The 26,308-nt window shown below is 42.1% G+C and overlaps 1 long non-coding RNA gene across 1 annotated transcript; it reads right to left on the bottom strand.

Moving 5' to 3' along the window:
- Window positions 1–20,234: 20,234 nt before the first annotated feature.
- On the bottom strand, window positions 20,235–21,202 carry LOC138612153 (uncharacterized). Its single transcript, XR_011309622.1, has 3 exons — window positions 21,044–21,202; window positions 20,812–20,883; window positions 20,235–20,625 (listed from the first exon to the last, which is right to left on the bottom strand). It is a non-coding gene; the product is annotated as an uncharacterized lncRNA (long non-coding RNA).
- Window positions 21,203–26,308: the final 5,106 nt, after the last annotated feature.

Here is a 26,308-nt window from a genome sequence, read left to right as displayed (position 1 = left end):
CTCGTGTCTACCTGATCCTCCTGTACCATCTCTGTTTTTGCCTTTTTGAATCGCCTTTTTGCCTGATCCTCGCCTGTTTTGTTTGCCTGGTCTGACTGCCTACCATGTGTATCGAACCTTTGTCTGATTAAAAGACTGAGCTTTTGAACTTTCACCTCTGAGTTCTGAGTCGTGCATTTGAGTCCTTTTCCCCTGTGTTCTCCAGTTGTTACAGAGGAAGGAGAGAGAGCGGTCAAACACTTCCGCTTTACCGTCTGATTTTATGAAAATATATGGTGCTCCAATGATGGAGCAGCGATATTATTATATTTGTGCATGTACACAGTCTGTTTATTGTGCTATTTGTCCTTCCTGCATTCAGCAGCTGCAGCTGAGTGGATTTAGTCTGGATTACGTGTCATTTCTTCACATCTGTATAAAAACATAGTTTGTTCTGGATCTGTAAAATATGCCGATCAGCTGACGTTAGACCTGTCGCGTTTAGACAACGGCCCTTTGATGTGAGCGCGCTCATAGAAACCCTGGGTGGACTGGTTATGGAGTTGATAACCAGCGTCGCGTGACCGCTTAGCGCGATCTCCTTTGTCAGGTTAAGAGACGCCTGGTCAGGAAGAGAGACCCTGGGTATGTTGAACTCGCTTCGTGGTATAGGCCCCAAGTCTGATCAGGGTCTGTGCAGTTGTTAAGTGTCTCTGGGTTGTTTTCCCTTTTTGGAATTGTTTTGAGGCCATTTTTAGTCGCTTTGTGGTCATGTTGTGTCCCTTTTGACTTTGTGTCTCACTGTTGTTGTTTTGCACTCTTGTGGTTCTCTCTCTCTCTCTCTCTCTCTCTGATTCAATATTTAACGTTGTATTTCATGCTACAGATGCACATGACGGGCTGAAATGATTGTCATAAGAGTTTTAGCTAGGGATGCTCGATTTTATCGGCACGTTATCGGGATCGACAGATATTTGCTTGAAAATGACATATCGGCATCTGCCAAAAAATGCAATATCGTGCATCCCTATTTTTAACTGTAATAAATGTTAAATATTAATAAGTGAAATAATTTCCTCTTAGCCAAGTCAAGTTTATTTAAAGCCCAATAACGTGTCACATAATGAACAGGGCTTTATACCCTTAACTATGTAAAAAGAAATGACACCTTGATGAAAATGACCTCATCATACCGTCATTATTTAAGTGGTCAATTTGATCATTTAAAATACCATCAGGTAAAAGACATCTGAAAGTATATTTGTGGTTGCTATGGTTATATGGAGCAAAAATCCAATTGTATCTTTGAAAATTGATGGACACAGACAAAATCATCTGTGTGTGAAGTCACAGTGAGGCGGGAGGCCTCGTTTAGGTTTAATCTGGGGATTAAGGCAAAGATTAGGTTAAAAAATGACTTCTATTAAGGGTTGAAGTGAGCATGTGCAGCAACTTCCCAGCTAGCAGGGAACATTCCCATAACATTGGCTAACAATACTGTCATTTCTGTACCTTAGTTAAGTTACAATTTTTTGTTCCCTCATGTATCGTGTCTCGTGTTTCATATTTTATTTTGAAGATCACTCACCCTTGTCTCTATTTCAGGTCTGTGTCCTGTCCCTCCCCCCGTCATGTGCTCACCTGCTCCTGATTGTCTCTTCCCCAGCTGTGTCTAATCACTCCTCATTACCTCTTGTATTTAAACCTCATGTCTCCCATGTCTCGTCAAGTTGTACCTTGTCACCACGTTCCAGCATTCACACAGCATTCTGATGCACGTAAGCCTTGACCTCGTTTGTTTTTCTGACCTGCCTCTTGCCTCATGATTTTGATACAGTTTCCTTGTTGGATTGATCACCTGTGTACCCAACTTTGCATGTTATTAAACCTTGTTTAAATCTTCTCCTGAGTCGAGTCATGCAACTGAGTCCTCCTTTCTGTGGTTCGAGTTCTTGACCATTACCTACAAGTTCTAATTACGTTTGAAAGAAAACGTTTTAACCTAATATTCAAAGATTGTTTTAATGATGTTTATCATTTCAAATAAAGTTCTTGTAACCTAAAACGTTTTAACTGCAACATTCTGAAGATATTTTCAGGATGTTATTGAGGCCTGTGATGTCAGAACACCTTTTAGGAAACGTTTGCTCAATGTTGCATAAAAAAAAGGTAGAACATTCTTACTGCAACATTCTGAGAATCTTTTCAGGATGTTGGTATGACCTGAACTATCAGAATGTGAATTATAAAACGTTCTTCGAAATGTGACTTGAACATTCTCACTGCAACTTTCAGAAAATCTTTTCAGAGAACGTTTAAAAGGAACATTCTGGGAACCAAATAGAAACTACCCGCTCAATTACCAGAACTGTAAAGGGTTTGGTTTGGACCCAATAGCAGCACAAAGACAGGCAGGTATCGTTGGTAACAAACTTTATTGACACAAGAGCAGGAATCAATGGCAGTAGGCAAAACAGTCTGTCTTCTGGCCGCTGGCCTTTAACAGTCTCTGGTGGGGATTGTAGATTAGGTTCAGCCGAACCAAACAAGGATACTGGTGAGTAACGTCCGTGAAACTCAGTCTTGTACTCACTCAGTGAAGGGATAATCAGAGTCACAGAACTGCAGGATGCCACAGAGGAGACGAGAGTGACACTCACTATGTAGAGCTGAATCAGGTAATCACCGGATAGCCAAGGGAGCAGACAGGCAGAATCCAGAAAGGGACAGGCGAGGATCGTGGTCGGAGACGGAAGGCTGAGGTGATTACCAGGAGATCGGTCAGGCAGGATGGTCGGAGGCAAGCAGGGTCGAAACCGGGAGATTAATATTCGTCCGAGACGTCCACCTCCATCCCCTCATCCCCGACTGTAGGGAATGCGTCGTCCGCGTCAGAGAAGGGGTTATTGTTGCACCCATCATCAGCGTCGGACTCATCATCCGATGGTTCTGAGCGATGGGATGGCCGGGGGGGTGGAGTCCTTGGTCTGGGGATATAACTGGTTCTGGTGGGTTGATCGGGGTGACGCTGATGAAAGTCCCTGATGAGGTGGTGATCCAATATGTGTCTGGCAGGGACCCAGGATCTCTCCTCGGGGCCGTATCCCTCCCAGTCCACCAGGTATTGGAGGCCCCTCCCACGTCGGCGGGACTGCAGGAGATGGCGGACCGTGTAGGTGAGGCCTCTGTCGATGAAACGAGGAGGTGGAGGAGGTGGGACGGTGGGGACCAGGGCACTCTCTCGGACCGGCTTGATCCTGGAGACGTGGAATGTGGGATGGACGCGCATAGATCTGGGGAGTTTGAGTCTCACCGCTGCCGGGTTGATGATCTTGACCACCTCGAAAGGACCAATGAAGCGGGGGGCCAGCTTCTTTGACTCCACCCTCAGGGGAAGGTCACGGGTGGAGAGCCAAACCTTTTGACCTAGCTGATATTCTGGAGCCTGGGAGCGGTGGCGGTTGGAGGCAGAGGCATAGCGACCAGCGGCTTTGAGGAGGGCAGCTCGAGCTCGGATCCAGGTCCTACGGCAGCGGCGAATGAAGGCCTGGACGGATGGACAGGAAGTCTCTCTCTCTAGGGTTGGGAACAGAGGTGGCTGGTAGCCGTATACGCACTGGAAGGGAGAGAGACCAGTGGCAGAACTGGTCAGGGTGTTGTGGGAGTATTCCACCCACAGGAGCTGTTCGGACCAAGACGATGGGGATTGTGATGTCATGCAGCGGAGTGCCGTCTCCATCTCCTGATTCTTGCGCTCCGTCTGGCCGTTAGACTGGGGATGGTATCCTGATGAGAGACTGACAGTGGCCCCCAGGAGCGAGCAGAATTCTCTCCAGAAAACAGAGGCGAACTGGGGGCCCCGATCAGAAACCACATCCACTGGGATGCCATGGAGACGGACCACATGTCTCAGCAACAATTTAGCAGTCCCCTTGGCTGAAGGGAGCTTGGGCAGGGGCACGAAGTGGGCCATCTTGCTAAACCGGTCCACAACCGTCAGAATGGTGGTGTTGCCGCTGGATGGTGGTAGACCGGTGGCGAAGTCCACGGAGATGTGTGACCAAGGACGATGAGGTACTGGTAGTGGGTGCAGAAGACCAGCAGGAGCTTGGAGCGTAGGTTTGTGTTGGTTGCAGGTGGGGCAGGCGTTGACGAAGCTCCGAGTATCCTCCGCCAGAGTGGACCACCAGAAGCGACGCTGTATGACCTCCTTAGTCCGCTGGATCCCAGGGTGGCAGGTGAGTTTGGAGCTGTGAGCCCACTGGAGGACTTCGGACCGGAGGTCAGGTGGAACATACAGGCGTTCTGGTGGACAGGAACTGGGTCCGGGCTGGTCCTGGATGGCAGCTCTGACCCTTTCCTCCACCTCCCAGGTAAGTGTGGCGATGAGACGTGAGGCTGGAAGAATGGTATTGGGTTCACCAGCCTCCCTCTCCTCCTCCTGGAACTGCCGAGACAAGGCATCAGGCTTGACGTTGCGGGACCCCGGCCGATATGAGAGAGAGAAGTTGAATCTGGTCAGGAAGAGTGACCACCGGGCCTGGCGGGACTTCAGTCTCTTGGCTGACTGGATGTACTCAAGGTTCTTGTGATCTGTCCACACCAGGAACGGCAGTTTGGTCCCCTCTAACCAGTGTCGCCACTCCTCCAGAGCCAACTTCACTGCTAGTAACTCTCTGTTACCAATATCATAGTTTCTCTCGGCCGGGGTCAACCGCCTGGAGAAGAAGGCGCAGGGGTGTAGCTTCTGGTCGATGGCGGCCCTCTGAGACAGAACAGCCCCAACTCCCACGTCGGAGGCGTCCACTTCGACCACGAACTGTCGTTCGGTGTCAGGCATTATGAGGATGGGGGCCATCGTAAAGCGTGTCTTCAGGGACCGGAAAGCCTCATTGGCGGCCGAAGACCACCGGAAGGGCACCTTGGAGGAGGTGAGGGCCGTGAGGGGGGCTGCCACCGTGCTGTACCCTCTGATGAACCTCCGGTAAAAGTTGGCGAAGCCCAGAAAACGCTGAAGCTGCTTACGGGAGTCCGGAGTGGGCCAGGAGGTGACAGCGGAGACCTTGGCAGAGTCCATCTGGACGGTCCCCCTCCCTATGACGTACCCCAGGAAGGAGATGGATGGAACATGGAATTCACACTTCTCAGCCTTGACGAAGAGTGAATTCTCCAGGAGACGTTGGAGAACCCTCTGGACATGGTGAATGTGTTCGTCCTTGGATCGGGAGAAGATCAGGATGTCATCGAGGTAGACGAAAACAAACTTGTTAAGCATGTCTCTGAGTACGTCGTTAACAAGGGCCTGGAAGACGGCAGGAGCATTAGTGAGACCAAAAGGCATCACCAGGTACTCATAGTGGCCGGTGGGGGTGTTGAACGCCGTCTTCCATTCGTCTCCCTCTCGGATCTGGACCAGGTGGTAGGCGTTACGTAGATCGAGTTTGGTGAAGACTGTAGCTCCCTCCAGGAGCTCGAATGCTGAGGCGATGAGGGGCAGGGGATAACGGTTTTTCACCGTAATGTCATTCAGTCCTCGATAGTCGATACAGGGGCGGAGCGTCTTGTCCTTTTTTGCCACAAAGAAGAAGCCCGCCCCTGCCGGAGATGACGAGGGTCGGATGATGCCTGCGGCCAAAGAGTCATTAATGTAGGTGTCCATGGCCCCTCTCTCAGAGGCGGAAATGGAGTACAGGCGGCCTCTGGGGGGAGCAGAACCGGGCTGGAGGTCGATGGCGCAGTCGTAGGGTCTATGCGGGGGAAGAGAGGTTGCTTTGGCTTTGCTGAAGACCTCTCGAAAGTCTAGGTATTCAGCGGGGACCCCCGACACATCTGGAGCAGGACTGGAACAGGTAGATGACTGGGAAGCGGTGGCTTGCTTTAGACAGACCTGATGACAAGTAGGGCTCCAACCCAGGATCGCCCCCGTGGTCCAGTCTATGTGTGGGTTATGACGTCGAAGCCAGGGGAATCCCAGGAGGAGTAGGTGACGAGGAGAGGACAGGATGTGAAACTGGATAGTCTCGTGGTGGTTGCCAGACAGGAGCATGTGGATGGGCACCGTCTGGTGGGTGACAGTCCCCAGGAGGTGACCGTCCAGGGCATTGGCAGGAACAGGAACTGGCAGGCGAATTCTACCGACGCCTAGCTGAAGTGCTAGGTCGTCGTCGATGATGTTAGCGTCTGAACCAGAGTCTATGAGTGTGGCAAGAGTCTGAGAGCCTTGGGGTAGCAGCAGTCGGACCTGGCACAGGGGACGTGAGATTGAGGAGGGTTTAGATGTGTGCCTCACCGGGACCTCCTCCCTCACCGGTGAGCCTGACCTTTTGCCGGACACCTGGAAATGAAGTGTCCGGGCTGACCACAGTAGAGGCAGAGGTTCCCTCTGCGGCGCCTCTCTCTCTCGTGGTGTTAGGCTGGCCCGGCCGATCTGCATGGGCTCAGAATCCCTCCTCGGTGTGCTGGCGGGCGGAGTTTAGGACCTGGGAGAAGCTGGAGGACGAGGAGCCGGAAGCCCCTCCCCTCGTCCCTGCCGTCTCTCTCGGTGTCTAGCTTGAATCCGTCTGTCCACACGGGAAGCCAGCTCGATGACATCGTCGAGAGAGGCAGGAAGGTCGTAGGACACCAGCTCGTCCTTGACGTAGTCGGCCAGCCCCAACAGGAAGGCGTCCACCTGAGCCGCCTGGTTCCACTCGCTCCTCCGAGCCCGGATGCGGAAGTCAATGGCGTAGTCAGTCACCGAGCAGGCTCCCTGTCTGAAACCCAGGAGACCCCCGGAAGCGTCGGGACCTCGGGATGCTACACTGAACACCTTGCGGAGTCCAAAAAGGGACAGGCGAGGATCGTGGTCGGGGACGGAAGGCTGAGGTGATTACCAGGAGATCGGTCAGGCAGGATGGTCGGAGGCAAGCAGGGTCGAAACCGGGAGATCAGGCAGAGAAACGCTGGAGAGTCTGGTGCAAGCATCGAGAACAATCTGGCAATGAGTGAGAGTGGAGCTGGGGCTTAAATGCAGCCGGAGCAGAGCAGAGAGCACAGGTGAGTGGAGTTGGCTTGATGAGAGGGGTGTGTCTGATTGGCAGATTGAAGCAGGCAGGTGCAGAGTGGTGAGGCAGAGATGAACTGCGACAAGAATATTGCATGTTACATTCTCAGAACGTTTTTAGAACAATATTTCTAGCTGGGTTAATACAAGGAATGTAACACTGATATCAACACGTTTATCCAGCCTCTGTTTTTCTCAGTGGTGCCAACTTGGCGACTTTTTTTTCCAAAAGCGACTAAAGACAAATCTACTTTTTCTGGTGTTTTGGAGACTCTGACGTGAACGCACGTATCGTTCTGAAGTCACTGTCCTCAACGATCAGCAGGTGCTGCCGTGAGCCCCTCCCCCGTCCCAAAGCACTCACAGGCGGTCAGTCTCACAGAAGCCTCGCGCAGCAGTCCCAGCTGCAGTCAGAGCGGAGAGGAGACCCACACCACTCCGCGTCCACACTGCAATGAATCGCGCGTGCGCAAAGCCGCCGCTGATCCCGCCCTGGCTTACAGAGCGGGATGTAATAGTAAATGATTTGTTTTACAAATTTGGTATTCTAATATTTAACAAAACAGGACAAAATCGATATATGTAATGTGGGTCTAAACAAAGCATTAGTCATGAAGTTATTTTGAGAAGTGATGGCCTATTTCAATGGCAAAATAAAAAAAACAAACAAACCAAGAATCAAAAGAAGAAAGTTCATTTATAGTTCTAAACATATTTAGGGTGTTTTCTATTCACTTTCTGTCTCTCCCACGACGTTATTCCTCTGTCCTACAGCGTCCATTACAATTACATGCAAATAGTAAATTATGCAAATTAGGCAATGACGTCACTTAGCGACTTCTAGGGCAGCCAATAGCTAATTTCCTTACCGAGGAGTTGGCAACACTGGTTTTTCTGAATATGTGTGATTTCTGTCAACAAGAGGTGGAGACAGAGCAACACTTCTGCTATGCTGTCCTCTCTGTAGAGACAGAATAACACGTTTAACAAAACTCAAAGAATTTAATCAAAATATATGTAACAGGCCCAGGTACGCTGGGCGTGCAGACAGATTATATTCCTGTGAAACAGGAGAAATAATGAGCAGAGAAAACTTGCTGCCGTTCATCTGGTCAGTCTTGCCAGAATGACAAGCTTCCGACAGCTTCTTCATCATGACAGTCCCGTTCAACATGCGCTCTACTGCCCCCTACTGTCTGCAGTGGTTAACATATGTTTTCAATATAGAAGCCTTGGATGACAGAGTTAAATCAGCATTACCCTTATGTAAACAGTGTTACTTGTACAAAAAATAAAAAACAGAAAATGTGACCACATCTTCGAGGGGGGGGTCACATATATTTAAAATTACTTTAAGAAATGTTACATTTTAGAGCTGCTAACTTCTTAATTAAGCTTAAATATGTTTTGGATCTTTTATCAGCCTTTTTTTTGTTTAATTTTTCCCTTTATGTCAGTTTGCAGTGATGAGCCCACATTTTATTTACATTCTGAAAGGTTTCACTGGCAGAATAACTTAGGAAATAATATTTAATTACACAAACAGCAGTTTAAGTAACAAAACACGGGATGTAAAGTGATTAATGTTATAGTCATAATTAGACAGAACAAAGAAGGAAAGATCTGCAGCCATGAAAGACTAAATGAACGTGACTGCTGCAGTTCAGGTTGTTCTCCTCTCACATCAACAGTGGTTATTTTTCATTCATTTTACTGTAACGATCATTTCGCAGCAGTTTGACCAAATGCTGATACCCAGTGGTGGAATAAACACTCACATCCTTCATAGAAGTAAAAGTCAAGATGCAAAAATGAAACAAAATCTCCATTACAAGTAAAAGTGCTTCATTTAAAGTCTTCTTATAAGTGAAACAAAAAAAGAATGATCACCAAAATAAAAGAGTTAAAGTTCTTATTCAGCAGTAAAAGACCCTGAGAGTGATATATTACTGTATATGACAGTATTTGATTGTTAACACTGATGCATCAACATCTTTACTGTTGATCTGCTTGAGGTGGAGCTGGATTTTACTTCTATATATCATGTCTGCTACTTTTGTCTTTATGCTGCTCAAACCACGGGTCAGGCCCCCTCAAAGGCTCACCAGATTCACCACTGGGGTCAGAAGATTTTAAGAAGTTTGGCTATGAAAGTTTGCATTTATTATTTGGCCCGGTTTTTAATGTTCTTTTTTTGTGAGATGATGGATTATTTAACCTCTTTGGGCTCATTCTTATAAAATGACACCATCTGTGAGGCATTTCCTTATTTAAATGAAATCTTCAGGATTATTGCTTTTAAATGTTCCCTTTAAGTCTGCAGTGCAGCAAACTCCAAACATTTGGATTTAAGTCTTATTTTTTAAACCTTGCTTGCAGCCATAAAAATCAGTGCTATACCTGCACACATACAGTACACCTATGATTTCCTGACACAGAGCAAACTCTGCTAATGAAGATCTGGTAAATTTGAATCAATCAATTCAAAATGTTTTGTATAACAGCAGAAGAAAATGTGGGTTTGTGTAATTATCGTATGATTTGCAATGAGGGGAACTGTAACGAGGTAAACATCCAGGAGATGAGGATGTCTCTGTTTCATAGATCATTTTAGATGTTTTGTCATTTTCGTCATGTTTCCTGTTTACTTGTTTTGATGGAACTGGTTGGTGGTGAAATTAAAGTGCAGACAAATTAAGCAACAGTGCACGTCATGCATCACTTACTGTCACTGAAGCTAACAGCTGCATTACTACATTCATTACATTTTCATCCATCCAACAACCAATACAATACAACTTTATTCAGAACAACAAAGTAATTTAAACAGTTATTTACGCACACTATATGTACTATATACAAACATTTCTGTCCTGTACCTACTGTCTGACAAAAACTTTACATATTTAGCTTGTGAATTATTGTAATTCAAGTAAACATGTGATGTTAAGACGTCTCTCTGCTGATGTAAAGTTGTTTCCTGTCCTTGTTTCCTCTTTGTCCACACGCAGGTTTTTAGGAGTGGGTATATAAATACCTGTGTGTGTTTCAGACTCTTCACTTCTTCAGCGATGGACAAATCGGTGCTCCTGGTCCTGTTGGGTCTGCAGGCTCTGCTGCTCATCTCTGCCTTCACTTCTACTGATGCAGCCGTTCTGATGAAGGATGGACAACCACTCCATGAGTCTCTGCGGCCGGTAAGAAAATACACTCCTGGTACCTGAGTGAAAAAAAACTTTGTGTCCTAAAAGAGTCAAATCACCTGGTGTTTGCTCATTTGATGGTTTAAGCTCAAACATCAGACATATCTCTGATCTAAGAGGAGAGTTCATACTAATCTTTTCGTTGTAGAGAAAACCTCCAAAGAGAGTAATGCCAAGATTTCCTTGGTGGGGAGGCTGCTCGAGAAGAATTGGAGGATGTCACGTCGCTGGCAGGGTGAGCTCTCTTTACTTTATGACCATTGTTATTGTTTTTGTCTTTCTTGCAACATTTTAGGAAGCTACATTTCAAGAAATAATGAACCAAATGGCATCATACCTTGTTTATAACTGAAAAGGCAGAAGAGAGTTGGTGCAGTAGATATTATTTAAACATTACATTTCTCTGTGTGCATCTCTTTCCCTCCCAAAGTTCGAACCAGCCAATGATCAGGATCAGGTCCTCTTCGCTAAACAAAAACAAAGTTGAGGATTCAACATGAGTTTGCTTCTTTTGGTTCCTGGAAGCTGATCGGAAATTCATCTGAAAAAAGTTGTCAGAATGATGGTGAAAAATGTCTAGAAAAATAAAAACTAGTCATTCATCCAAAGTGTTTGTTCCCTGTTCTATTTTGCAAGTACTCGCCTCTCCTCTTGTTTCAGATCCTGTCCTTGTGTTTCCTGCCTCTGTGATTACCTGTCCCTTCTCCAGTTGTTTCCACCTGTGTCTCAGTAGCCCTGCCCTCCTCGTGTATATAGGCTGCGTTTCCCCTTAGTTGCCAGTTCGTCTTTGTGCGTTGCAGCGTTATTCCCTCGTGTCTACCTGATCCTCCTGTACCATCCCTGTTTTTGCCTTTTTGAATCGCCTTTTTGCCTGATCCTCGCCTGTTTTGTTTGCCTGGTCTGACTGCCTACCATGTGTACCCAACCTTTGCCTGATTAAAAGACTGAGCTTTTGAACTTTCACCTCTGAGTTCTGAGTCGTGCATTTGAGTCCTTTTCCCCTGTGTTCTCCAGTTGTTACAGAGGAAGGAGAGAGAGCGGTCAAACACTTCCGCTTTACCGTCTGATTTTATGAAAATATATGGTGCTCCAATGATGGAGCAGTGATATTATTATATTTGTGCATGTACACAGTCTGTTTATTGTGCTATTTGTCCTTCCTGCATTCAGCAGCTGCAGCTGAGTGGATTTAGTCTGGATTACGTGTCATTTCTTCACATCTGTATAAAAACATAGTTTGTTCTGGATCTGTAAAATATGCCGATCAGCTGACGTTAGACCTGTCGCGTTTAGACAACGGCCCTTTGATGTGAGCGCGCTCATAGAAACCCTGGGTGGACTTATGGAGTTGATAACCAGCGTCGCGTGACCGCTTAGCGCGATCTCCTTTGTCAGGTTAAGAGACGCCTGGTCAGGAAGAGAGACCCTGGGTATGTTGAACTCGCTTCGTGGTATAGGCCCCAAGTCTGATCAGGGTCTGTGCAGTTGTTAAGTGTCTCTGGGTTGTTTTCCCTTTTTGGAATTGTTTTGAGGCCATTTTTAGTCGCTTTGTGGTCATGTTGTGTCCCTTTTGACTTTGTGTCTCACTGTTGTTGTTTTGCACTCTTGTGGTTCTCTCTCTCTCTCTCTCTCTCTCTGATTCAATATTTAACGTTGTATTTCATGCTACAGATGCACATGACGGGCTGAAATGATTGTCATAAGATTTTTAGCTAGGGATGCTCGATTTTATCGGCATGTTATCGGGATCAACAGATATTTGCTTGAAAATGACATATCGGCATCTGCCGATATGTCATTTTTCTGCTGATATTGTCTGCTGATAAAACAAAGCTTTATTTCTGCCTAAATGCTCGATAATTCCCTAAAAATGCTTGACATATTGCTATGACATTAACTTGGCGTGATCAACAAAAAGGGTTGGAAAATATCGGCATATTGGATGTCGCAAAAAATCCAACATCGTGCGTCCCTATTTTTAACTGTAATAAATGTTAAATATTAATAAGTGAAATAATTTCCTCTTAGCCAAGTCAAGTTTATTTAAAGCCCAATAACATGTCACATAATGAACAGGGCTTTATACCCTTACCTATTTAAAAAGAAATGACACCTTGATGAAAATGACCTCATCATACCGTCATTATTTAAGTGGTCAATTTGATCATTTAAAATACCATCAGGTAAAAGACATCTGAAAGTATATTTGTGGTTGCTATGGTTATATGGAGCAAAAATCCAATTGTATCTTTGAAAATTGATGGTCACAGACAAAATCATCTGTGTGTGAAGTCACAGTGAGGCGGGAGGCCTCGTTTAGGTTTAATCTGGGGATTAAGGCAAAGATTAGGTTAAAACATGACTTCTATTAAGGGTTGAAGTGAGCATGTGCAGCAACTTCCTGAAAGGAATGTAACACTGATATCAACACGTTCGTCCAGCTTCTGTTTTTCTGTATGTGTGATTTCTGTCAACAACAAGAGGTGGAGACAGAGCAACACTTCTGCTATGACAGAATAACACGTTTAACAAAACTCAAAGAATTTAATCAAAATATATTTAAAATTACTTTAAGAAATGTTACATTTTAGAGCTGCTAACTTCTTAATTAAGCTTAAATATATTTTGGATCTTTTATCAGCCTTTTTTTGTTTAATTTTTCCCTTTATGTCAGTTTGCAGTGATGAGCCCACATTTTATTTACATTCTGAAAGGTTTTACTGGCAGAATAACTTAGCAAATACTATTTAATTACACAAACAGCTGTTTAAGTAACAAAACACGGGATGTAAAGTGATTAATGTTATAGTCATAATTAGACAGAACAAAGAAGGAAAGATCTGCAGCCATGAAAGACTAAAGTTCTTAATGTTCTTTTTTTGTGAGATGATGGATTATTTAACCTCTTTGGGCTCATTCTTATAAAATGACACCATCTGTGAGGTTTGGGGAGAAGAATGAAACAACAACAACAACAAGGCGTCCACTGGTTTAATATTTAACATTGTATTTCATGCTAATCACATGTTTTTGTTTTGTTTTACTAGAAACCTTAACATGACGAGTAACGTACAGTATGAATTAGGATAGCAATGGAAATACTCAAGGAAAGTAAAAGTACCCAACAAATCCACCTTCGTATTTCTTTAGTAAATGTACCTTCTGAAACTGATAACATAATCGATTAACATGTTCTTTAACAATCTTCACAATTTTTTCATTTAAAAAAAAGTCACATTTAAATTCAAAATAGAAGCAAAAATGAAATGCTTTGATGCAGATGAGATCTCTCCTCGCGTTAATGGTTCACAGTTTGATCAATGAGCAGTGGAGAGCTCAGGTCCTGAAGCTGCTCTTCAGTCTAATTTCTGTTTAGGAGACAAAGAGAGAGAACACTGTTACTCAATACATACTCCTGCACCAACCCCAACTCTGCAATAATGAGCAGATGACGATGTTCATATTTTAAGAGTAACATTTTAAGTCGTAGATTCTGGAGGATCGTAATGCAGGACGGACAGAAGAGAAATAAACTGAAAGTAACATGAGTTTACCCCACAAGGTCGAAGGCTTCCAGGTTTGGGTGGCTTTTTTGTTCTGGTCGACTTCATATGTCGTTTCTGTATACAAATAGAATAAACATTGCACTATTAAATACAGAAAGCCACCATTTCCATTGTATTACCATCTCTTTATTAATAATCTTGTTGAATGAAGGAAAGAAAAGCTCCTTGCAGCAGCCAGATCTTCTTACCAATCGTATCTGCTGATTATCTGTCGCCAGAGGAGCTGCATCAGCAGAAGAGAAGGCTTCTGCAGGATCGTACTGCAGGACAGACAGAAGAGAGATAAGCTGAACCCCACAAGGTCGACGGCTTCCAGGTTTGGGTGGACCTCCATTACTGGTCGACTTCCAATGTTGTTTTTGTTCCTGCATAATAAAATTAGAATAAACATTGCACTATTGAATACAGACAAACCACCCTTTCCATTGTTTTATCAAAAAGTAGCGTTCCATTTGTTATCTCTTTCTTGATAATCTTGTTGAATGAAGGAAACAAAAGCTCCTTGCGGTTGCCGGATCTTCTTACCAGTTGTATCTGTTGATCATCCGTCGCCAGAGGAGCTGCATCAGTAGAAGTGAACGCTGAGATGAGCAGCAGAGCCTGCAGACTCAACAGGACCAGCAGCACACTTCTGTCCATGACTGATAACCTGTAAAGTTTGACACAGTTGTGAAACACACAGCTCTTTTTATACTCACAACTTAGCAGCCGCTTTCTTTCAAAGAAAGAGGAACAACAATGTCAGGCACAAGAGTACGGTGGCTGACGAGGGCAGATGCACATGACTGGCTGAAAAGGGTGCAAGATGTCTGCTTTATGTTTTTGGCCACTACAATAAGAGTAGCCATGATTTCAATTCCACTACAGGGGAGACTTGATGTTCTCTGCAGTAAGGTGGATAAAAACACGTGCCTAATGTATCGCTATCAAAATCGGCAATCAGCAAAAAGGGTTGGAAAATATCGGCATATTGGATATCGCAAAAAATCCAACATCGTGCATCCCTATTTTTAACTGTAATAAATGTTAAATATTAATAAGTGAAATAATTTCCTCTTAGCCAAGTCAAGTTTATTTAAAGCCCAATAACATGTCACATAATGAACAGGGCTTTATACCCTTACCTATTTAAAAAGAAATGACACCTTGATGAAAATGACCTCATCATACCGTCATTATTTAAGTGGTCAATTTGATCATTTAAAATACCATCAGGTAAAAGACATCTGAAAGTATATTTGTGGTTGCTATGGTTATATGGAGCAAAAATCCAATTGTATCTTTGAAAATTGATGGACACAGACAAAATCATCTGTGTGTGAAGTCACAGTGAGGCGGGAGGCCTCGTTTAGGTTTAATCTGGGGATTAAGGCAAAGATTAGGTTAAAACATGACTTCTATTAAGGGTTGAAGTGAGCATGTGCAGCAACTTCCTGAAAGGAATGTAACACTGATATCAACACGTTCGTCCAGCTTCTGTTTTTCTGTATGTGTGATTTCTGTCAACAACAAGAGGTGGAGACAGAGCAACACTTCTGCTATGACAGAATAACACGTTTAACAAAACTCAAAGAATTTAATCAAAATATATTTAAAATTACTTTAAGAAATGTTACATTTTAGAGCTGCTAACTTCTTAATTAAGCTTAAATATGTTTGGGATCTTTTATCAGCCTTTTTTTTTTTCCCTTTATGTCAGTTTGCAGTGATGAGCCCACATTTTATTTACATTCTGAAAGGTTTTACTGGCAGAATAACTTAACAAATACTATTTAATTACACAAACAGCTGTTTAAGTAACAAAACACGGGATGTAAAGTGATTAATGTTATAGTCATAATTAGACAGAACAAAGAAGGAAAGATCTGCAGCCATGAAAGACTAAATGAACGTGACTGCTGCAGTTCAGGTTGTTCTCCTCTCACATCAACAGTGGTTATTTTTCATTCATTTTACTGTAACGATCATTTCGCAGCAGTTTGACCAAATGCTGATACCCAGTGGTGGAATAAACACTCACATCCTTCATAGAAGTAAAAGTCAAGATGCAAAAATGAAACAAAATCTCCATTACAAGTAAAAGTGCTTCATTTAAAGCCTTCTTATAAGTGAAACAAAAAAAGAATGATCACCAAAATAAAAGAGTTAAAGTTCTTATTCAGCAGTAAAAGACCCTGAGAGTGATATATTACTGTATATGACAGTATTTGATTGTTAACACTGATGCATCAACATCTTTACTGTTGATCTGCTTGAGGTGGAGCTGGATTTTACTTCTATATATCATGTCTGGTACTTTTGCCTTTGTGCTGCTGAAACCGCGGGTCAGGCCCCCTCAAAGGCTCACCAGATTCACCACTGGGGTCAGAAGATTTTAAGAAGTTTGGCTATGAAAGTTTGCATTTATTATTTGGCCCGGTTTTTAATGTTCTTTTTTTGTGAGATGATGGATTATTTAACCTCTTTGGGCTCATTCTTATAAAATGACACCATCTGTGAGGCATTTCCTTATTTAAATGAAATCTTCAGGATTATTGCTTTTAAATGTTCCCTTTAAGTCTGCAGTGCAGCAAACTCCAAACATTTGGATTTAAGTCTTATTTTTTAAACCTTGCTTGCAGCCATAAAAATCAGTGCTATACCTGCACACATACAGTACACCTATGATTTCCTGACACAGAGCAAACTCTGCTAATGAAGATCTGGTAAATTTGAATCAATCAATTCAAAATGTTTTGTATAACAGCAGAAGAAAATGTGGGTTTGTGTAATTATCGTATGATTTGCAATGAGGGGAACTGTAACGAGGTAAACATCCAGGAGATGAGGATGTCTCTGTTTCATAGATCATTTTAGATGTTTTGTCATTTTCGTCATGTTTCCTGTTTACTTGTTTTGATGGAACTGGTTGGTGGTGAAATTAAAGTGCAGACAAATTAAGCAACAGTGCACGTCATGCATCACTTACTGTCACTGAAGCTAACAGCTGCATTACTACATTCATTACATGTTCATCCATCCAACAACCAATACAATACAACTTTATCCAGAACAACAAAGTAATTTAAACAGTTATTTACGCACACTATATGTACTATATACAAACATTTCTGTCCTGTACCTACTGTCTGACAAAAACTTTACATATTTAGCTTGTGAATTATTGTAATTCAAGTAAACATGTGATGTTAAGACGTCTCTCTGCTGATGTAAAGTTGTGGTTTCCTGTCCTTGTTTCCTCTTTGTCCACACGCAGGTTTTTAGGAGTGGGTATATAAATACCTGTGTGTGTTTCAGACTCTTCACTTCTTCAGCGATGGACAAAACGGTGCTCCTGGTCCTGTTGGGTCTGCAGGCTCTGCTGCTCATCTCTGCCTTCACTTCTACTGATGCAGCCGTTCTGATGAAGGATGGACAACCACTCCATGAGTCTCTGCGGCCGGTAAGAAAATACACTCCTGGTACCTGAGTGAAAAAAAACTTTGTGTCCTAAAAGAGTCAAATCACCTGGTGTTTGCTCATTTGATGGTTTAAGCTCAAACATCAGACATATCTCTGACCTAAGAGGAGAGTTCATACTAATCTTTTCGTTGTAGAGAAAACCTCCAAAGGGAGTAACGCCAAGATTTCCTTGGTGGGGAGGCTGCTTCAGAAACCCAGGAGCATGTCACCTCTTTGGCAAGGTGAGCTCTCTTTACTTTATGACCATTGTTATTGTTTTTGTCTTTCTTGCAACATTTTAGGAAGCTACATTTCAAGAAATAATGAACCAAATGGCATCATACCTTGTTTATAACTGAAAAGACAGAAGAGAGTTGGTGCAGTAGATATTATTTAAACATTACATTTCTCTGTGTGCATCTCTTTCCCTCCCAAAGGTCGAACCAACCAATGATCAGGATCAGGTCCTCTTCGCTAAACAAAAACAAAGTTGAGGATTCAACATGAGTTTGCTTCTTTTGGTTCCTGGAAGCTGATCGGAAATTCATCTGAAAAAAGTTGTCAGAATGATGGTGAAAAATGTCTAGAAAAATAAAAACTAGTCATTCATCCAAAGTGTTTGTTCCCTGTTCTATTTTGCAAGTACTCGCCTCTCCTCTTGTTTCAGATCCTGTCCTTGTGTTTCCTGCCTCTGTGATTACCTGTCCCTTCTCCAGTTGTTTCCACCTGTGTCTCAGTAGCCCTGCCCTCCTTGTGTATATAGGCTGCGTTTCCCCTTCCGAGTTGCCAGTTCGTCTTTGTACGTTGCAGCGTTATTCCCTCGTGTCTACCTGATCCTCCTGTACCATCTCTGTTTTTGCCTTTTTGAATCGCCTTTTTGCCTGATCCTCGCCTGTTTTGTTTGCCTGGTCTGACTGCCTACCATGTGTACCCAACCTTTGCCTGATTAAAAGACTGAGCTTTTGAACTTTCACCTCTGAGTTCTGAGTCGTGCATTTGAGTCCTTTTCCCCTGTGTTCTCCAGTTGTTACAGAGGAAGGAGAGAGAGCGGTCAAACACTTCCGCTTTACCGTCTGATTTTATGAAAATATATGGTGCTCCAATGATGGAGCAGTGATATTATTATATTTGTGCATGTACACAGTCTGTTTATTGTGCTATTTGTCCTTCCTGCATTCAGCAGCTGCAGCTGAGTGGATTTAGTCTGGATTACGTGTCATTTCTTCACATCTGTATAAAAACATAGTTTGTTCTGGATCTGTAAAATATGCCGATCAGCTGACGTTAGACCTGTCGCGTTTAGACAACGGCCCTTTGATGTGAGCGCGCTCATAGAAACCCTGGGTGGACTTATGGAGTTGATAACCAGCGTCGCGTGACCGCTTAGCGCGATCTCCTTTGTCAGTTTAAGAGACGCCGGGTCAGGAAGAGAGACCCTGGGTATGTTGAACTCGCTTCGTGGTATAGGCCCCAAGTCTGATCAGGGTCTGTGCAGTTGTTAAGTGTCTCTGGGTTGTTTTCCCTTTTTGGAATTGTTTTGAGGCCATTTTTAGTCGCTTTGTGGTCATGTTGTGTCCCTTTTGACTTTGTGTCTCACTGTTGTTGTTTTGCACTCTTGTGGTTCTCTCTCTCTCTCTCTCTCTCTCTCTCTCTCTCTCTCTGATTCAATATTTAACGTTGTATTTCATGCTACAGATGCACATGACGGGCTGAAATGATTGTCATAAGAGTTTTAGCTAGGGATGCTCGATTTTATCGGCATGTTATCGGGATCAACAGATATTTGCTTGAAAATGACATATCGGCATCTGCCGATATGTCATTTTTCTGCTGATATTGTCTGCTGATAAAACAAAGCTTTATTTCTGCCTAAATGCTCGATAATTCCCTAAAAATGCTTGACATATTGCTATGACATTAACTTGGCGTGATCAACAAAAAGGGTTGGAAAATATCGGCATATTGGATATCTGCAAAAAATCCAACATCGTGCATCCCTATTTTTAACTGTAATAAATGTTAAATATTAATAAGTGAAATAATTTCCTCTTAGCCAAGTCAAGTTTATTTAAAGCCCAATAACATGTCACATAATGAACAGGGCTTTATACCCTTAACTATGTAAAAAGAAATGACACCTTGATGAAAATGACCTCATCATACCGTCATTATTTAAGTGGTCAATTTGATCATTTAAAATACCATCAGGTAAAAGACATCTGAAAGTATATTTGTGGTTGCTATGGTTATATGGAGCAAAAATCCAATTGTATCTTTGAAAATTGATGGTCACAGACAAAATCATCTGTGTGTGAAGTCACAGTGAGGCGGGAGGCCTCGTTTAGGTTTAATCTGGGGATTAAGGCAAAGATTAGGTTAAAACATGACTTCTATTAAGGGTTGAAGTGAGCATGTGCAGCAACTTCCTGAAAGGAATGTAACACTGATATCAACACGTTCGTCCAGCTTCTGTTTTTCTGTATGTGTGATTTCTGTCAACAACAAGAGGTGGAGACAGAGCAACACTTCTGCTATGACAGAATAACACGTTTAACAAAACTCAAAGAATTTAATCAAAATATACTTAAAATTACTTTAAGAAATGTTACATTTTAGAGCTGCTAACTTCTTAATTAAGCTTAAATATGTTTGGGATCTTTTATCAGCCTTTTGTTGTTTAATTTTTCCCCTTTATGTCAGTTTGCAGTGATGAGCCCACATTTTATTTACATTCTGAAAGGTTTTACTGGCAGAATAACTTAGCAAATACTATTTAATTACACAAACAGCAGTTTAAGTAACAAAACACGGGATGTAAAGTGATTAATGTTATAGTCATAATTAGACAGAACAAAGAAGGAAAGATCTGCAGCCATGAAAGACTAAAGTTTTTAATGTTCTTTTTTTGTGAGATGATGGATTATTTAACCTCTTTGGGCTCATTCTTATAAAATGACACCATCTGTGACGTTTGGGAAGAAGAATGAAACAACAACAACAACAAGGCGTCCACTGGTTTAATATTTAACATTGTATTTCATGCTAATCACATGTTTTTGTTTTGTTTTACTAGAAACCTTAACATGACGAGTAACGTACAGTATGAATTAGGATAGCAATGGAAATACTCAAGGAAAGTAAAAGTACCCAACAAATCCACCTTCGTATTTCTTTAGTAAATGTACCTTCTGAAACTGATTACATAATCGATTAACATGTTCTTTAACAATCTTCACAATTTTTTCATTTAAAAAAAAGTCACATTTAAATTCAAAATAGAAGCAAAAATGAAATGCTTTGATGCAGATGAGATCTCTCCTCGCGTTAATGGTTCACAGTTTGATCAATGAGCAGTGGAGAGCTCAGGTCCTGAAGCTGCTCTTCAGTCTAATTTCTGTTTAGGAGACAAAGAGAGAGAACACTGTTACTCAATACATACTCCTGCACCAACCCCAACTCTGCAATAATGAGCAGATGACGATGTTCATATTTTAAGAGTAACATTTTAAATCGTAGATACTAGAGGATCGTAATGCAGGACGGACAGAAGAGAAATAAACTGAAAGTAACGTGAGTTTACCCCACAAGGTCGAAAGCGTCCAGGTTTGGGTGGACCTCCATTACTGGTCGACTTCCAATGTTGTTTTTGTTCCTGCATAATAAAATTAGAATAAACATTGCACTATTGAATACAGACAAACCACCCTTTCCATTGTTTTATCAAAAAGTAGTGTTCCATTTGTTATCTCTTTCTTGATAATCTTGTTGAATGAAGGAAACAAAAGCTCCTTGCGGTTGCCGGATCTTCTTACCAGTTGTATCTGTTGATCATCCGTCGCCAGAGGAGCTGCATCAGTAGAAGTGAACGCTGAGATGAGCAGCAGAGCCTGCAGACTCAACAGGACCAGCAGCACACTTCTGTCCATGGCTGATAACCTGTAAAGTTTGACACAGTTGTGAAACACACAGCTCTTTTTATACTCACAACTTAGCAGCCGCTTTCTTTCAAAGAAAGAGGAACAACAATGTCAGGCACAAGAGTACGGTGGCTGACGAGGGCAGATGCACATGACTGGCTGAAAAGGGTGCAAGATGTCTGCTTTATGTTTTTGGCCACTACAATAAGAGTAGCCATGATTTCAATTCCACTACAGGGGAGACTTGATGTTCTCTGCAGTAAGGTGGATAAAAACACGTGCCTAATGTATCGCTATCAAAATCGGCAATCAACAAAAAGGGTTGGAAAATATCGGCATATTGGATGTCGCAAAAAATCCAACACCGTGCATCCCTATTTTTAACTGTAATAAATGTTAAATATTAATAAGTGAAATAATTTCCTCTTAGCCAAGTCAAGTTTATTTAAAGCCCAATAACATGTCACATAATGAACAGGGCTTTATACCCTTACCTATTTAAAAAGAAATGACACCTTGATGAAAATGACCTCATCATACCGTCATTATTTAAGTGGTCAATTTGATCATTTAAAATACCATCAGGTAAAAGACATCTGAAAGTATATTTGTGGTTGCTATGGTTATATGGAGCAAAAATCCAATTGTATCTTTGAAAATTGATGGTCTCAGACAAAATCATCTGTGTGTGAAGTCACAGTGAGGCGGGAGGCCTCGTTTAGGTTTAATCTGGGGATTAAGGCAAAGATTAGGTTAAAACATGACTTCTATTAAGGGTTGAAGTGAGCATGTGCAGCAACTTCCTGAAAGGAATGTAACACTGATATCAACACGTTCGTCCAGCTTCTGTTTTTCTGTATGTGTGATTTCTGTCAACAACAAGAGGTGGAGACAGAGCAACACTTCTGCTATGACAGAATAACACGTTTAACAAAACTCAAAGAATTTAATCAAAATATATTTAAAATTACTTTAAGAAATGTTACATTTTAGAGCTGCTAACTTCTTAATTAAGCTTAAATATGTTTTGGATCTTTTATCAGCCTTTTTTTTTTTCCCCTTTATGTCAGTTTGCAGTGATGAGCCCACATTTTATTTACATTCTGAAAGGTTTTACTGGCAGAATAACTTAACAAATACTATTTAATTACACAAACAGCTGTTTAAGTAACAAAACACGGGATGTAAAGTGATTAATGTTATAGTCATAATTAGACAGAACAAAGAAGGAAAGATCTGCAGCCATGAAAGACTAAATGAACGTGACTGCTGCAGTTCAGGTTGTTCTCCTCTCACATCAACAGTGGTTATTTTTCATTCATTTTACTGTAACGATCATTTCGCAGCAGTTTGACAAAATGCTGATACCCAGTGGTGGAATAAACACTCACATCCTTCATAGAAGTAAAAGTCAAGATGCAAAAATGAAACAAAATCTCCATTACAAGTAAAAGTGCTTCATTTAAAGCCTTCTTATAAGTGAAACAAAAAAAGAATGATCACCAAAATAAAAGAGTTAAAGTTCTTATTCAGCAGTAAAAGACCCTGAGAGTGATATATTACTGTATATGACAGTATTTGATTGTTAACACTGATGCATCAACATCTTTACTGTTGATCTGCTTGAGGTGGAGCTGGATTTTACTTCTATATATCATGTCTGGTACTTTTGCCTTTGTGCTGCTCAAACCACGGGTCAGGCCCCCTCAAAGGCTCACCAGATTCACCACTGGGGTCAGAAGATTTTAAGAAGTTTGGCTATGAAAGTTTGCATTTATTATTTGGCCCGGTTTTTAATGTTCTTTTTTTGTGAGATGATGGATTATTTAACCTCTTTGGGCTCATTCTTATAAAATGACACCATCTGTGAGGCATTTCCTTATTTAAATGAAATCTTCAGGATTATTGCTTTTAAATGTTCCCTTTAAGTCTGCAGTGCAGCAAACTCCAAACATTTGGATTTAAGTCTTATTTTTTAAACCTTGCTTGCAGCCATAAAAATCAGTGCTATACCTGCACACATACAGTACACCTATGATTTCCTGACACAGAGCAAACTCTGCTAATGAAGATCTGGTAAATTTGAATCAATCAATTCAAAATGTTTTGTATAACAGCAGAAGAAAATGTGGGTTTGTGTAATTATCGTATGATTTGCAATGAGGGGAACTGTAACGAGGTAAACATCCAGGAGATGAGGATGTCTCTGTTTCATAGATCATTTTAGATGTTTTGTCATTTTCGTCATGTTTCCTGTTTACTTGTTTTGATGGAACTGGTTGGTGGTGAAATTAAAGTGCAGACAAATTAAGCAACAGTGCACGTCATGCATCACTTACTGTCACTGAAGCTAACAGCTGCATTACTACATTCATTACATGTTCATCCATCCAACAACCAATACAATCCAACTTTATTCAGAACAACAAAGTAATTTAAACAGTTATTTACGCACACTATATGTACTATATACAAACATTTCTGTCCTGTACCTACTGTCTGACAAATACTTTACATATTTAGCTTGTGAATTATTGTAATTCAAGTAAACATGTGATGTTAAGACGTCTCTCTGCTGATGTAAAGTTGTGGTTTCCTGTCCTTGTTTCCTCTTTGTCCACACGCAGGTTTTTAGGAGTGGGTATATAAATACCTGTGTGTGTTTCAGACTCGTCACTTCTTCAGCGATGGACAAAACGGTGCCCCTGGTCCTGTTGGGTCTGCAGGCTCTGCTGCTCATCTCTGCCTTCACTTCTACTGATGCAGCCGTTCTGATGAAGGATGGACAACCACTCCATGAGTCTCTGCGGCCGGTAAGAAAATACACTCCTGGTACCTGAGTGAAAAAAAACTTTGTGTCCTAAATGAGTCAAATCACCTGGTGTTTGCTCATTTGATGGTTTAAGCTCAAACATCAGACATATCTCTGACCTAAGAGGAGAGTTCATACTAATCTTTTTGTTATAGGAGAGACCTCCAGAGGGAGTAACGCCAAGATTTCCTTGGTGGGGAGGCTGCTTCAGAAACCCAGGAGCATGTCACCTCTTTGGCAAGGTGAGCTCTCTTTACTTTATGACCATTGTTATTGTTTTTGTCTTTCTTGCAACATTTTAGGAAGCTACATTTCAAGAAATAATGAACCAAATGGCATCATACCTTGTTTATAACTGAAAAGGCAGAAGAGAGTTGGTGCAGTAGATATTATTTAAACATTACATTTCTCTGTGTGCATCTCTTTCCCTCCCAAAGGTCGAACCAACCAATGATCAGGATCAGGTCCTCTTCGCTAAACAAAAACAAAGTTGAGGATTCAACATGAGTTTGCTTCTTTTGGTTCCTGGAAGCTGATCGGAAATTCATCTGAAAAAAGTTGTCAGAATGATGGTGAAAAATGTCTAGAAAAATAAAAACTAGTCATTCATCCAAAGTGTTTGTTCCCTGTTCTATTTTGCAAGTACTCGCCTCTCCTCTTGTTTCAGATCCTGTCCTTGTGTTTCCTGCCTCTGTGATTACCTGTCCCTTCTCCAGTTGTTTCCACCTGTGTCTCAGTAGCCCTGCCCTCCTCGTGTATATAGGCTGCGTTTCCCCTTAGTTGCCAGTTCGTCTTTGTGCGTTGCAGCGTTATTCCCTCGTGTCTACCTGATCCTCCTGTACCATCCCTGTTTTTGCCTTTTTGAATCGCCTTTTTGCCTGATCCGCGCCTGTTTTGTTTGCCTGGTCTGACTGCCTACCATGTGTACCGAACCTTTGCCTGATTAAAAGACTGAGCTTTTGAACTTTCACCTCTGAGTTCTGAGTCGTGCATTTGAGTCCTTTTCCCCTGTGTTCTCCAGTTGTTACAGAGGAAGGAGAGAGAGCGGTCAAACACTTCCGCTTTACCGTCTGATTTTATGAAAATATATGGTGCTCCAATGATGGAGCAGTGATATTATTATATTTGTGCATGTACACAGTCTGTTTTTTGTGCTATTTGTCCTTCCTGCATTCAGCAGCTGCAGCTGAGTGGATTTAGTCTGGATTACGTGTCATTTCTTCACATCTGTATAAAAACATAGTTTGTTCTGGATCTGTAAAATATGCCGATCAGCTGACGTTAGACCTGTCGCGTTTAGACAACGGCCCTTTGATGTGAGCGCGCTCATAGAAACCCTGGGTGGACTTATGGAGTTGATAACCAGCGTCGCGTGACCGCTTAGCGCGATCTCCTTTGTCAGGTTAAGAGACGCCGGGTCAGGAAGAGAGACCCTGGGTATGTTGAACTCGCTTCGTGGTATAGGCCCCAAGTCTGATCAGGGTCTGTGCAGTTGTTAAGTGTCTCTGGGTTGTTTTCCCTTTTTGGAATTGTTTTGAGGCCATTTTTAGTCGCTTTGTGGTCATGTTGTGTCCCTTTTGACTTTGTGTCTCACTGTTGTTGTTTTGCACTCTTGTGGTTCTCTCTCTCTCTCTCTCTCTCTGATTCAATATTTAACGTTGTATTTCATGCTACAGATGCACATGACGGGCTGAAATGATTGTCATAAGATTTTTAGCTAGGGATGCTCGATTTTATCGGCATGTTATCGGGATCAACAGATATTTGCTTGAAAATGACATATCGGCATCTGCAGATATGTCATTTTTCTGCTGATATTGTCTGCTGATAAAACAAAGCTTTATTTCTGCCTAAATGCTCGATAATTCCCTAAAAATGCTTGACATATTGCTATGACATTAACTTGGCGTGATCAACAAAAAGGGTTGGAAAATATCGGCATATTGGATATCTGCAAAAAATCCAACATCGTGCATCCCTATTTTTAACTGTAATAAATGTTAAATATTAATAAGTGAAATAATTTCCTCTTAGCCAAGTCAAGTTTATTTAAAGCCCAATAACATGTCACATAATGAACAGGGCTTTATACCCTTACCTATTTAAAAAGAAATGACACCTTGATGAAAATGACCTCATCATACCGTCATTATTTAAGTGGTCAATTTGATCATTTAAAATACCATCAGGTAAAAGACATCTGAAAGTACATTTGTGGTTGCTATGGTTATATGGAGCAAAAATCAAATTGTATCTTTGAAAATTGATGGACACAGACAAATTCATCTGTGTGTGAAGTCACAGTGAGGCGGGAGGCCTCGTTTAGGTTTAATCTGGGGATTAAGGCA

This window comes from Semicossyphus pulcher, unplaced genomic scaffold, assembly GCF_022749685.1.
Source record: "Semicossyphus pulcher isolate SPU_LCO1_2020_fin unplaced genomic scaffold, fSemPul1.0.p SCAF_7, whole genome shotgun sequence".
NCBI classification, from domain to species: Eukaryota; Metazoa; Chordata; class Actinopteri; order Labriformes; family Labridae; genus Semicossyphus; species Semicossyphus pulcher.
This window is presented reverse-complemented; position numbering and strand designations above follow the sequence as displayed.